Source organism: Neofelis nebulosa, chromosome 16 (assembly GCF_028018385.1).
Source record: "Neofelis nebulosa isolate mNeoNeb1 chromosome 16, mNeoNeb1.pri, whole genome shotgun sequence".
Lineage (NCBI taxonomy): Eukaryota > Metazoa > Chordata > Mammalia > Carnivora > Felidae > Neofelis > Neofelis nebulosa.
In genome coordinates, this window is record NC_080797.1 from 13,207,029 (window position 1) to 13,214,377 (window position 7,349).

Consider the following 7,349-nt stretch of genomic DNA (forward strand, 5'->3'; position numbering starts at 1 on the left):
CTCTTCCAAAGACCTTGGCTGCAGACCTTGACCACTTGGCCCTCCCATGACCCTCCACCCCGCCCTTCAGGGGTGTGATTACACCCCATCAGGGGACATCTGGATGGTTGTTCGAGTCAGAGCACTGTTAGTTCTGCCCGTGCGTCTCACAGGTCAGCTCCAGGCGCCAGACAGGGCACCTGCAAGGGTGCGTGCTCCATCGTGAGTGCAAATGAATGGACGTGACTTTGCAACTCAAATACAGCTGTTTACGAAAACAACATAGCATAACTTTTAAAAATGAAATAGTCATCTTAAACCTAGGAAATATTGCAAGGTGACAGCTAATTATATAGCTCCTTTCTCACTGTCTCCGATCCTCCTCCCCTCCTGGCCCCACCTCTTGGGAGGGCCAATGCCAGAGGGGAAGGGGAGTATTCCAGTGTCACACTGTAAGCCTGTGGTTCTCTCTAGTGTCCGGTAAACAAAGGGAGGTGTACAGCCCTCGGGGGCTTTGATGCTCTGGCCTCAGGGAACTCTGCAAACAGCTTTTCTTTTTAACTGAGGTAAAATCTACATCTAAAATAAACTGTTTTAAGCATTTTGAAGTGTATAATTCAGGGGCGCCTGGGTGGCTCAGTGGGGTAAGCGTCTGACTCTTGGTTTCCACTCAGGTCATAATCTCATGGTTTGTGAGATCGAGACCGTTGTCGGACTCTCTGCACTGGCAGTGCAGAGCCTGCCTGGGATTCTGTCTCTCTCTCTGTCTCTTTCGTCCCCTCCCCGTTCATGCTCACACTCTCTCAAATTAAAGAAGTAAAAATAAAAAAATAAAGTGTATAATTCAGTGACATTTGGTGAGTTCACAATGTTGTGCAATCATCGCCTCTTTCTAGTTCCAAAACATTGTGATCACATAAAAGAAAACCTATGCCCATCAGCACTCATTCCCCAGCCCCAGGCAGCCACCAGTCTGCTTCCATCTCTTCTTTCCCTACTCTGGACCCTTCATATTAATGGGATCACATGACGCGTGGCCTTTTGTGTCTACCCTTTCCACTTACAGCACATTTCCAGGGTTCACCATGCTATGATGCCTACCAGTGAGCCACCCCTCTTAGGGCCAAGCAATGCTCCATTGTATGTAAGTCCCATGTTTTGTTCCTGGGAGCAGCTGCTTTCACCCTCAGAGAGGGACGTGGCCCACCTGCTCGGCTCTGCCTTAGCACCTGGCCCCATGGACCAGTGGACTGTCCCAGGTAGGGAGAAGGGTCTGTGGGAGCTGGAGCATTCAGAGAGGGTCTGACCATGAGCGTCTGGGCATTGGACCTTCATTATTTTCCTGTAATCCATCTGGAGAGAGGACTGCTGGTGTCTGGATCCCACGATGATGTTACAGAGACAGCCAGCTCTCAGTAGCAGAATAAACTAGAATCTGTCCTCACTAGGTTGTGCCCTTGCCCTGCCGATGAATCAAAGACAAAAACTGTACATTTAATTTGTCTGTGTGGGGAAAACATCGAGTAAAATATTCCTAAAGTAAGAGCACAAACACTAACACCTTGAGGAGAAAACAACTTTGGAGGCTCTTCTAGACCACTGGTTTCCAAGCGTGACTCACATGATACGTGTGCATCTTGGGTTCTCCTTGGCAGCCAGGGCGAAGGGCCGGAGAAGGCGTTTCCTCCCCAAGAGTGTGAGCAGACACTGGGGTCACACACCCTTCCTGGCCACTCACCCAAGAGCCTCATGCGGGGACCACGTGCCTCGGGCTCTGGAGCCCTCACCTCCTCCCCAAAAACCCTGCCACACTCCTGGGTCTCAGAGAGCTGGCCTAGACCAGCTCCTTCTCCAGGAGAACCAACCACCGTCCGTTCCAACCCCCACCAGCCTCTTTCTCTGCAATAACCTCAGACACCCTGCAGGCAGCCTTCGCGGGGGACACGCTGCCCACGGGTGGAGGGCTGCATTTGATGTTGTCCTGAGCTGCATGAATAGCTTTTTATGGTCCCCCCACGCTGGACTCAGCCAGAATGTCAAATGGTAATTAGCAGCAGACCCAGCTCTGTCCCTAGTGATATTATCATCAGGCTTCTTGGGTTTCAAAGTGAACAGCCAACATGAAACGGCAGCAGATTGGCCTCCATGATGGGCCTGGTGGGGTTTGAACAGTCTGGGGCCCAGGATGCCCAGAGCTGGGGACGCCAGGAGGGAAGAGGAAGGCCCTTGTGTGGGGCAGGCAAAGCTGAAGGGGCACCACGGGGCTCTTGGGGTCTGGAAGTGGCCAGTGTGATGCCCATGGGCCCTCAGCCTGGTTATGATGCCAGCTGTCACCTGCTTTCCATGGCCTGTCACACAGCACCCCCAACCACAGCCCTTCGTCCTCCCAGGCTGGCCAGAAGGGAGGGACTCTGCATGTGTTCCTCTGGTTCTAGCTTCCTTGTTATTACAGTAGAAGTATTGGGGGCACAGGCTGGTGTCCCCTCTCAGGCAGAGGCCATGCTCATAAAGTTGAAGAGGCTTTGGCGGAAGAGAGGCCCGGGCCACACTCCAGTGGGTGTGTGGTGAGGGCAGATGTGACCCAAAACCCCATGCTCTCACCCTCCCTCTCTAGACTCTTCCTGTAGACCAGGAAAAGGTTTTGCATCTCAGATGTGTTGCTACAAGTCGTGACCCCTCAGGGACCCAGAGCACTAGGCCCCACTGGCCCCCCCATCCATGGAAACCAGCAGGATGGGGCCTGGAGGGGGCCGCGTCCTGCCTCCTCAGGCACCAAGGGCTGACACTCTGGGGTTTGTGAGAAGAAAGGGATGAGAAGAGCAAGACATTCACGGTGGTGTTATTCATAATTCAAGGAAAGGAGGAGGTTTAAACCCTAAATCCCTTGATTGTATCCGCAAAATAAAATTCTATGGTCATGAAAATGTTTGCAAGACGTTAAGTTTTAAAAATCAACCCAGAAAACAGATATATACTGTGACCCTAACTTTGAAAAGCCTGAAAATGTATCTGTATGTGTATACAAGTAGACAAAATTATCTACACCAAAAGATTAAAATAGATCATCCCTGGGTCACGAACAATGGGTACTTTGATAAGTAGGGGAACAATAGTCATTTTGTGATTTTAAAAACCAGGCTTCTCAACTCAAAAGTGGCTTAGGGAGGGGTCCCACACCCTCTGACCCAGGACAGGCCAAGCCACACCTCCCAGAGACTCACAGGTCAGGTTCCAGCATCTCACAGGAGGTTCATCATGGGAGTGGGGAGAGGAGCCCTCAGAGGGGCCACACAGGCTCCTCCAGGGCACCCGCTGCTCCGGCAGCTCTCAGGGCCAGGTCTGGACTCCCCGGCTCCCCATCCCCACTCTTGCAGGACACCAGCCCAGGTGCAGACCCCATGGCCTCTCCCCAGGGCGCTTGCTTGTCCTATCCAGCTTTGAAGCACATCTTGTTCTGTTGGGTCAGATTTTGGGAACTTTTGCTAATGCCTGGCTACTTCTACTCCAACGTTCTGCGGGCCACGCTTCCATCAGTTACAAGAAAAAAAGGGAAATTAATCCCCCTTGAGAACTCACTGCCTCAAGTGTGCAGACCCAGAGAAACAAAAATGGTGCATGTGGTCAAACCACACACAGGGGCCAGAGGCCCTGGGCCCTGGCTATGGCTCTAGAAAACAAGGGAAGCTTTGGCCTTGACTGACCCAGCAAGAGGCCCCTCCTTCCAAGAGTCCCGGCTCGGCCATGGAGCCCTTGCCGTCTCTCGCCTGCTCTCAGCCAGTAGAGGAACCATTGCGGGAAGAGGGCAAACCCCAGCGCCCCTCTGTGTCAGGCGGGCTGTGGCCCAGGGCACAAGTGCACAGGGGTGACATGTGCCACCCAGGAGGGTGCTCTCCAGCCGCAGCACCTGGGCTGACAGTGTCAATTTGCTTGCTCACTTGTTGTTGGAGAAAAGACGCCCGGACTCAGGATGGCGCGGCTGGAGGGATGTGGACCCCCAACGGTGAAAGCTTGAGGACCTTGCACACGGCTAGCTCTCCCAAATCCCGAGTCTGTAGAATTCAACAGGAAAATGAGAACATTTGGAAGAGTAAATGCAAGAGATGATGGATCTCTGCATGGAGAGAATGGAAGAGAACATTTGGAAGGTTTTGTTTTGAACAAAACCTTGTTCACAGCAACATTATTCACGACGTGGAAACAGCCTGAGTGTCCAACGAGGTCTGGATGGATGAACAAAATGTGGAACATAATTCAGTGGAGTATGACTCAGCCATATAAAGGGGTAAGTTCTGACACACTGCAATGTGGATTGAGGACCAAAGGGACACACCCTGCATGATTACGCTCATGGGGGGCCCCTGGAGGAGTCATACCCGAAGCGACAGAAAGTGGGTGGGGGGGCAGGGCAGGGGGAGGGGGGAGCTGGGGTTTAGCGGGGACAGCGTCCACTTTCCGAGACACAGTCTGGAGACGGACGGCGGTGGAGGCTGCACACAAGAACGCGCGTGTGCTCCGTGCCCGCGAACTGTGGCTTCAAGTGGTTAGGACGGAAAATTTTATGTTGTGTGTATTTTACCACATAAAAACTGTAAACTATACATGTGCCCCCAACTATATGAGTGTGTGCACAAACATACACAAACTCGTGGCTCAAGCAGTTCTGAAAGACGTGCACCCGGAGGTTAGCGGTCATCGGCTCTGGGTGCTGAGATAATGCTACTCCCCCTGCTTTGCTATGACTTCCAAGTTCTCTAAAAGGGGCGGGCAGCGCTTTGACAATGGAACAGAAGTTATAAAATGCACATCTCTCCCCAACTGGGCCTGCCTTGCTGCCCTTTCTGCCTGTTCCACACAATGGGGTCATTCAGCCGCTCTGCCCGCGGCCCGCACACACTCCACAGTGCCCTGGGTCCCTCTGCCATAAATCAGCCTGGGGTTGAGCACCACCCCGGCCACTGCCTCCTTCCTCCTGCCCCTTGGGGCTGCAGCAGGCCTATGTCGTGCCCACCCAGCCCCGGAGGACAGTGACCAAGGCAGTCCTGGGGACCAGCCTGCATGTTTCATCTCCTGAAGGGACAGCTGTGGCCCTTTGCTGTCGCCTCGGCTCTCGGTAAGGCAAACAGAATCAGTGGCATTCACTGGGTTTATTACGCATATTCCCCAAATGCACAATTATCTTTCTACAAGGCACATTCTTGGTGTCTTGCCATGCCTTCGTGCCAGAACCCCAGACCGTCCTCCCGCATTCCTGGACCGTGACACCACCACACCGCAGCCTGCTGCACTTGGCCAGATGTGCTCAGAGCCACTCACCGTGCCCAGCCAGGCTTGGGGAAGGATGTACACACAGGCAGGGACAGAAGCCACAAGGGCAAGGGGCTGCCTGGTGCACCGCTGGTTGGAGACTCCAGAGCCCAGCCTTGGCCCTTCCCGCCTGTGACAGAACCGGGCCCTGTGGTGGCCATTATCCCAAGGGCCCTGGGGTGATCACCCTGCTTCCTGTTCTGTAGAAGAGAGGCCCCACTGGGCCTGGGGTCTGAGGGCAGCCAGCAGGACTGGGGAAGGCCCCTCCTCCTGGCTCTGAGCTCCATTGCAAGGGGCCATCCAGGGGCTCTGTGCATGAAGCCAGAAGGGTAAAAATGCACCCCCCTTTGGTCTGTCATAGCCAATTGATCGGGGACTCTGAGCCAGAAGGCTGTTGGGACCAGCTGTGTGGCCTTGGGCTGGCAGCACACCCCTCTATAGGTGGCTTCTTCCTTCAATAAACGAAGGTGACAGTGGCACATGTCTCCTTGGGTGCTTTTGCTGCAAACAGAATGAGGGTCCCTGGTGTGTGCCCAGCAAGACACCCTTGGCACAAATGAAGTTCAGGCAATTGTGGGGTCTGGTCTGTCACGCTGGAGGAGAAGAGGGCTGCCCCCCTCAACCATGACCCTCACAGCCCTCTGTCGCCACTGCTCCAGGAGCAAGCAACCCCCCCCCAACCCCGCCCGCGACACACACACACACACCTCCGGTGCTGGCCTTGTCCTCCTTCCAAACCACTAGCTCTGTCGCAAAATTCCCTGTTCAGAGCTTACCTAGGAAGCACTTTAACATCGGGTTTATCTCAGAGGACGAGGCTTCTGACTTTCCAACTTTTCTCTCACAGCATGTTTTCATGTGTGTTTGAGATTTTAAAAGTGCTATTTAAAAACTCCCAGCAACTCCCTATCCCTCTCGTCTGCACTGCTCAGCCTGGCCTGACGCTGCCCCCCACACTCGGGCCGTGCCCCACCTCTGCTCCAGCTGCCCACCATCCCACCTTCCATCTGGGGCCTCTCCCCGCACAGCTGAGCCCCCCTGGAGCATTCCTCACTCTCTGCCGGGGTCCCTGGAGGGGCCCCAGGTGACAGCAAAGGAAGAAAACTGGGCCTGGGGGAGAACTTTTGTCCCACATTCTCCAGGCCTCCCCTCCCTCCTGATCTGCACATCCTTTAGGATCCCTCATCGGGCTCTGCCCCCAGGGGGAGCCCCTAGGAAAAGCCCCAGGAGGAGCCCCCAAGAGCAGAGTGTGAGATGGCAGAGGAGACCAGAAGCAGCAAGCATTCGAGGAGGGGGATGTGGCCACACAGCCCCCTTTGGGCTTTCTGTAAGACTCGGCCTTCATTGGTTTCCATTGAGGCCAAGGTTCCTGTGGCTGTGGGGCCCGCTCTCCCTGGGCCAGTGGTCACTCATGCTTCGTCCCTGTCCAGTTTGCCGGGTTCTCCCACAGTCCATGTCTTATGCCTGGACCCAAGGTGCCGTGTGCTGACCTCAGGCATCACTGCTCAGATGAGAGAGAAGGAGGCTGTGCCTCCCTGCTGAGCAGCATCTGGGCATCTGGGGGTCATCCTGTGTCCCGTGCCCCACACATCTGGGGTCATATCCTTTCCTGTGCCCCCACACACATCTGGGGGTCGTCTCAGCTCCTGTGCCCCCCATGCACCTAGGGTTCATCCCATCTCCCGTGCCCCCACACACCTGGACCTTCGAGTCTGCCCCACCTGGACCAGTCCACAGCCCCTACAATCTGCAACCAGCACACACGGATGCCCCTCCAGAGGTGGGGGCAGTTGCCAGTGTCCAGCCGCCAAGAAAAACAAGACAACAGAGTTCACCTCCCCAGCTGCCCCAGCCTCCCCCAAAGGGCCAAGCACATGTAAGACAGGAAGCAGTGCACCTGATAGCTGGACCTGTTCACCCACATCTCACAGGATGCCACCTCATGAGGAAACACCAGCCAAACCCTTGATTTCAAATGGGTGGAGTCAGAAACGCCTCTCTTGGGAGCCGGGGCCCCGGCAAAGTGCTTCCACCTGGGGACTGAGGGCGGGCCAGCCAAGGGCCCC